A 6,000-nucleotide genomic window follows, 5' to 3' on the forward strand; every position below is an offset into this window, starting at 1 on the left:
TAATCTGTCCCCTGTGAAGGGCTCCTAACCTCCCTCGCCCCATGGGCGGGGCCCCCGGCCGGGGGTAGATCTAGTGTCTCCCCCGCCCCCTACACTGGCCCCTGCCTCCTCCACCAGTGCTTGGGGGTGGGCTGGATGGAGCCTGTGTTCCCAGGGCCTGGGAATGGCTCCACACTCCTAGGGCTCTGCACCAGCAAGCTCCTGGGCCCATTGGCACCCGCCCAGGCCTGGGCTAGCCACAGGGGCTCTCGGCATGGCTGGGGGAGTGAAAACCCCAGGACAAGTGTTCAGGTGAGGGAGAGCAACTGCTGCCATGCCAGGCTCCCTGGGGCTCAGCGGGACTGGGCGCTCGGCCACGGGGGGCACAGCAGGAATTAGAGGGTGTGGTAGTGGGGGTAACCTGCTAACTCTGGCTGCTGCCTGTAGCACCACCGAGCAGACAAGCGATGAGTCACTATGCAAAGAGGGTATCCCAACTGGTTTGGCCAGCTGACCCCCACGGAGAGGAACAAAGGAAGGTGGATGCTGCCCTGGCTGGGGGCAGGGCTGGAAGAGGGGAAGTTAGTTCCTGTCTGGAAAGCAGGGGAGAAGGAGCTGGGGAGGGGGGCTGGGACTCCCCTATCTCAAGGGGGCACTGAGGCCTCTTAGCCCCAGTTCCTGTAACCAGATTACATCTGTGCTGGGCTGTATCCTGGAGAAGCAATAAACCACCCTCAATTCCACTGGCTGGTGCAGTCTGTTTGTGCCATTTCGGGGTGCAGGAGACAGGGGACCCCCAACGTGCCATCACAGAGGGGTCAGGGTGCTCCGGGAGTGGCTGCTGCTTCATCTCCCCTCCCACAGCTGGCGCCCCGTTGCTGGGGCCTAGGGGAGTGGGGCCATTGTAGCCCTGTGGCTAGGCACATCTCCAGACAGGAACAGTCTGACGGGCGACCTGGCGGCGGCTGACACACCCTGCCCAGCAGGGACTGGCCACAGAGCCAAGGCCACGACCCCGCAGCGGCTGGCACACCCTGCCCGGCAGGGACAGGCCACCGAGCCCAGGCCACGACCCCGCGGCAGCTGGCACACCCTGCCTGGCAGGGACAGGCCATGGAGCCCAGGCCACGACCCCGCGGCGGCTGGCACACCCTGCCTGGCAGGGACAGGCCACGGAGCCCAGGCCACGACCCCACGGCGGTTGGCACACCCTGCCCGGCAGGGATGGGCCACTGAGCCCAGGCCACGACCCCACGGCGGTTGGCACACCCTGCCCGCCGCGCACAGGAAGAAAGTGCAAGTGAGTCGCAGCGCAGGGGCCCTGCAGGCCCTGACAGTGCCACCGGACTCCTGGCGCGTCTGCCGACCCAGCCGAACAGGCGCCTCTCGGCCGCCCCGCAGCCAGGGAGCTCAGCGCCCCCAGGGAGCGCCGGTGGCTCCAGGCCAGGTGTGAGGGGTTTGGACGAGCTCCCTGCCCTCTGGGTCAGCGCCCTGGCTCCTAGCGGCGTGCCCTGAGCCGGGGGCTTGACTTCGCCCTGGCGGAGCCGGTGGCTCCCGGGGCCTGGGGACGGTCGGGAGTCGGCAGCAGGGCCTGGGTGACTCCTTTCCTCCCTGGATCATCTCTGGCCCACCAGGCGGATTCCTAGACATCCCCTTCCAGCACACAGACAGACTCGCGAGGTGCAAGGTCAGAGACACCTTCCCCTTGCAGCTCTCCAGACTGGCCCCCTCAAGGCGCCTTGTCCCAGCACACCCGGGTAGGAGCCGTTCTCTCTCCCTCGGGCGAAACACAAGCCCCAGGCCCGTCTGATCTCCGGGATCCGGGCGAGACACTGCCTGGATCTACCCCAGTCGCAGCATCCCTCCCCAGCAGACACCGACCTAGGGCCACCCCGTCTGGGCCTTAGCCGTATCCAGGACCGGAGGAAACCCTCCCCCACCCAGACAGAGGACCAGAGCTCGTCTCTCCTTCGCCCCAGCACCCCTGGCTGATCTCAGGCACACGGCCCGGGACTGAGCCAGCTTCCTTCACTGACACACTGCCCCTCCCAGCAGCCAAACTGCCAGTCTCCACACACTGTGTGTTTCCACAAAACTGCCAGTTTCCACACACTGTGTGTTTCCACAAAACTGCCAGTTTCCACACACTGTGTGTTTCCACAAAACTGCCAGTCTCCACACACTGCTCCCTCGCACGATTCGCTTCCCGCTTGTGCAAGTGCGGTTTCACAAGCACCACCAGCCAACAGCCCATCCCCCTCCAGAACTTTATCTTCTTCCTCAGTGGGGAATTCAGCCCGGCCACCCCCTGCAACCTGCCCCCGAGGGGCATTGCCCTGACCCCTGGGCTCTCCCTGCCCCGCTTCTGGTCCCAGCCTCACCCCTGAGGCATCAGACAGGCCCCAGAACCCTCCCTCCCAGGCCCGCTGCTCCCCTGCACCCGCACACGGCCACCGGCCTCAGGCAAACTCCCCGAGTGACCTTTGGCAGGCGAGTCCCTGCCCCGGCAGACGGAAGCTCGGCTGTTTCTCTCGGGTGCTCCCGTCAGCGCGCTCTGGCTGAGCACGGCTTTATCGTCGCTCCCAGCCCTGAGAGCCTTAGGGTGCTGTCTCCCTCCCTCCCCCACGGTGCCCTCGCCCCTTCCACGCCAGGCAGATTCTGGCCAACGGCACCGTTGCGAGTCACACAAGGCTGCCACAGCCAGGCCTTCGACCGGCGCGTAGCCCTCCCTGGCCAGAGCGATCCCTGCGGCTGTGTCTCCCCAGGCCTCGCCCCGCCGCTGCTTCCCACACCGGCCCCGAGGGGCGTTGGCCGCCGAGCCCCTTCCCGACACACAACCGGAGCAGCGCTGACCCCTCCCACGGGCCCTCGCGCTCTGCCAGCCACTCGGGAACCAGCTCCAGAGGCTCCCGCCGAGACGCCCGTCCCGGGACCTGGCGCTCGCCGGCCCCTGGCCCGCCGCTCTGGGAAAGTGCGTGCGGCGGCTCGTATCCGGGAGCGGGGATTCCCCCGCCCGCGCGGGTCTGGGAACCAGGGCGCCTGCTGCCGAAAGCTGCTTTGCAAGTGGTGATAAGGGACAGTGCAGATCAAAGGTGGGCCTGAGCCTCCCCTGCACGGCCAGGCACCTGCGCAGGCAGGCTCCTGCCTCCTCCTCCCCCGCCAGCGCTGTCCCCCATCTTCCCGGGGGTCTCGTGGGGGGAGAGGCCAGGCACGAGGGCTCTCCCCCCTTCTATCTTCTTCCAACCTGCGCCCGAGCCAAGCACCCGCTGCGTGCCGCTGCCTCGGGGAGGTTTGCGCCGGCCTTGGGCCTGTGAGCGTGGGGTTCCTCGCTGGGCCCGGCCCCTCCCTTGTGGTCCCGGGCAGGCGGCCGGTGGGTGCCCCCCCCAGTCACGCACTCAGCCAAGTGCTGTCGCTCCCAGGCCGCGCCGGCACGCACAGCTCCGCGGGACGCTAACGTGCACCAGATGGAGACCGGCCTGCGCGGCACAAAGCCCGGCCTGGTGGGGTCCCTGGATGGCCAGGGGGCCCCCGGCGATGGCACCAGCTTGCGGGCAAGGCTGCTTCCCACGCTGGCTCGGCGCCGGTTCCCGCACGGGCTCTGGAGGAGCGCGCGGCCGAGAGCAGCCCCCAGGGCCGGGCCGCCCCCCCTTTGCGGGGGGGGCTCTGCGCTGGCCGCAGGGTGCTAAGGGAGCCCCCCGTGAGTGCACCGAACTCCTTGTGCGGGGGGTTGACGCAGAGACACCCTGGGGGGACTGTGCCCCCGGCCCGGGCCGCTGGACTGACAGTTGGCTCTGTGCGGAGGGGAGCGCAGGCCCAGCTCCGCGAGGGAAACGGCCCTTCTCCAGGGCGGCTGGGCTGCGGGGAGCCGCGGCGGCTCTCGGTACCAGCCATGCCCAGGCTGCGCGAGGAGCCCGCAGGGGCCCACGGACACGGCTGCCGGCTCCGCCCCAGGAGCCTGTTGTGCTGGGCCCGTGGCAGGAGGGAAACGGGCCAGAGTGAGTCAGCGAGGGACCTGGGCCAAGCGCCGGAGCCGCGGCGGCAGAGGAGACTTAGGTGCCACGGCGCAAGAGCCTCCCACGCAGCGCAGCCGAAGCCAGTCGGCCAGCCGGGCACAGGCCTTGATGGGGCGCGGCCGCGAGGGGGGGCGCTGGCCTGCGGGGGCTCCCGGCCCAGGCCCCGTTCCCCTGGGGGGGGCAGGTGGGAGGGATTTGCCCCAGGCCCCTGGGCTATCCCTGCGAACGGGGCCAGTGGGCTGGGGAGGGGCTGCCTCTCCACGGGGCAGGGCTGGAGCGGCCGCGCCCCCGGCTCCCCTCCCCGCTGCCTCCGTTTCCCTCCGGCGGGAAGATGACGCTGCTTGGAAGGAATTTTCCTGCGGTTTCTTCTGCTGCCTGCCCCCCACTTCCCAGCCAGGGTTAACCCCGCCTGCGCTGGCGGCAGCCACCAGAGCCACGCCGGGCCGGGCCCACTGCAGGGCCACGGGGCGAGGGGGGCAGAGTGCTGCAGGCTCTGTCCAGCCCCCCACCTCCCAGTGCCCCAACACCCAGAGCTTCCCTGCCCCCCAGAGGATCCCCCCGCCTCCCTGGGGGGTGCGAAGCCCTGGACAAACCCTGCCCCCAGCTCCCGCCCTGCCCCTTTCTGCCCTTGGTCCGCCCACCCCTGCTCCCACGCCCCTCCCCCGAGAGACTTGGCCTGGGGGCGTCGCGGGAGCCCGCGCAGGAGTCAGACCTGCCCCACACTCGCCGTGGGGCTGGGAAGGAGGGACCCAGCCCAGCCCACTCTGCGCCCCCAGCTCCCAGCCCCCGCGCTCGGGGAGGGGATCGGGGCAGGGGCGGAGTGGTGGGGCTGGAGCCGGGGGAGCAGGCTGGGGCCACATGACCCAGGAAACCTCGCCCTTAGCACAGCCCCTTGCACTGCCTTGCTGCCCGCGCCTTGGCGCTGGCCGGGTCTGATGCAGGCCCCAGGGGCTGTGGCCACATCAGAGCGGCCAGGCTGGGCCAGCCCAAAGGCCCATCCCGCCCAGGGTCCTGTCTGCCCAGCGGCCAGGGCCAGGCGCCCCAGAGGGAGGGGACAGAACAGGGAATCCTCCCGTGATCCCTCCCCTGTCGCCCATTCCCAGACAAACTGAGGCCAGGGACCCATCCCTACCCAGGGATGGACCGGACCTCCGTGAATCCATCTCGCTCTTTCCTGAACCCGGCTAAAGTCCTGGGCTTCACAATATCCTCTGGCGAGGAGTTCCACAGGTTGACTGTGCACTGCGTGAAAACAACCTTCCTTTTGCTTGTTTTAAACCTGCTGCCTATTCATCTCATTGGGCGACCCCTAGTTCTTGTGTTATGGGAACGAGTCAATAACTTTGCCCCATTCGCTTTCTCCATCCCACTCATGGTTGTACAGAGCTCTCCTATCCCCCCGGTCTCCTCTTTCCCAAGCGGAACAGTCCCCGTTTTATTAACCTCTCCTCGTATGGCAGCTGCTCCATAACCCTCTGTGGCCACCTTTGCGGTACCCCGCAGCCAGGCCCCGGAGCCCAAGGGTCCTTAGGGCGTAGGGGACGGGGGGTCCGAGCTCTGCCGGTGGTCCGCAGCAGCCCGGGGCGAGAGCTGCCTTTCCACGCAGTGCGGGCAGGAAGGGACAAGCGGTGCCCGGCCCGTGGGGCGCCAGGGAGCAGAGATGAGTTCCATGAGGATCCGGGCCAAGTCACCCCCCTCGAGGCCGGGAGCAGCACCCGTCCCTCCCCTCCCGCACGGCGCCGAAAGGCTACCGCCGGCCACATCCTGGTGTGACCCTGCCGAGGTCTGGGGAGGGGCAGCCCCACGCACAGGAGACGGGGCCCTGCCAGGCATGGGGGGTGGGGAGCGGCAGAGGCGGGGTCCTGTGGGGGAGGGCATGGAAGTGGGCGTGGGGGGCGGGGGGAGTGTATGTTTCACCCCCCGTGTGACCCCTCCAGCCTTACGGAGGAGGCAAAGACCGGCCGTCCGGGGCTCCCTCCCGCCAGGCTCGGGACTGACTCCGGGGCAG

The sequence above is a fragment of the Pelodiscus sinensis genome, unplaced genomic scaffold, assembly GCF_049634645.1.
Source record: "Pelodiscus sinensis isolate JC-2024 unplaced genomic scaffold, ASM4963464v1 ctg130, whole genome shotgun sequence".
Lineage (NCBI taxonomy): Eukaryota > Metazoa > Chordata > Testudines > Trionychidae > Pelodiscus > Pelodiscus sinensis.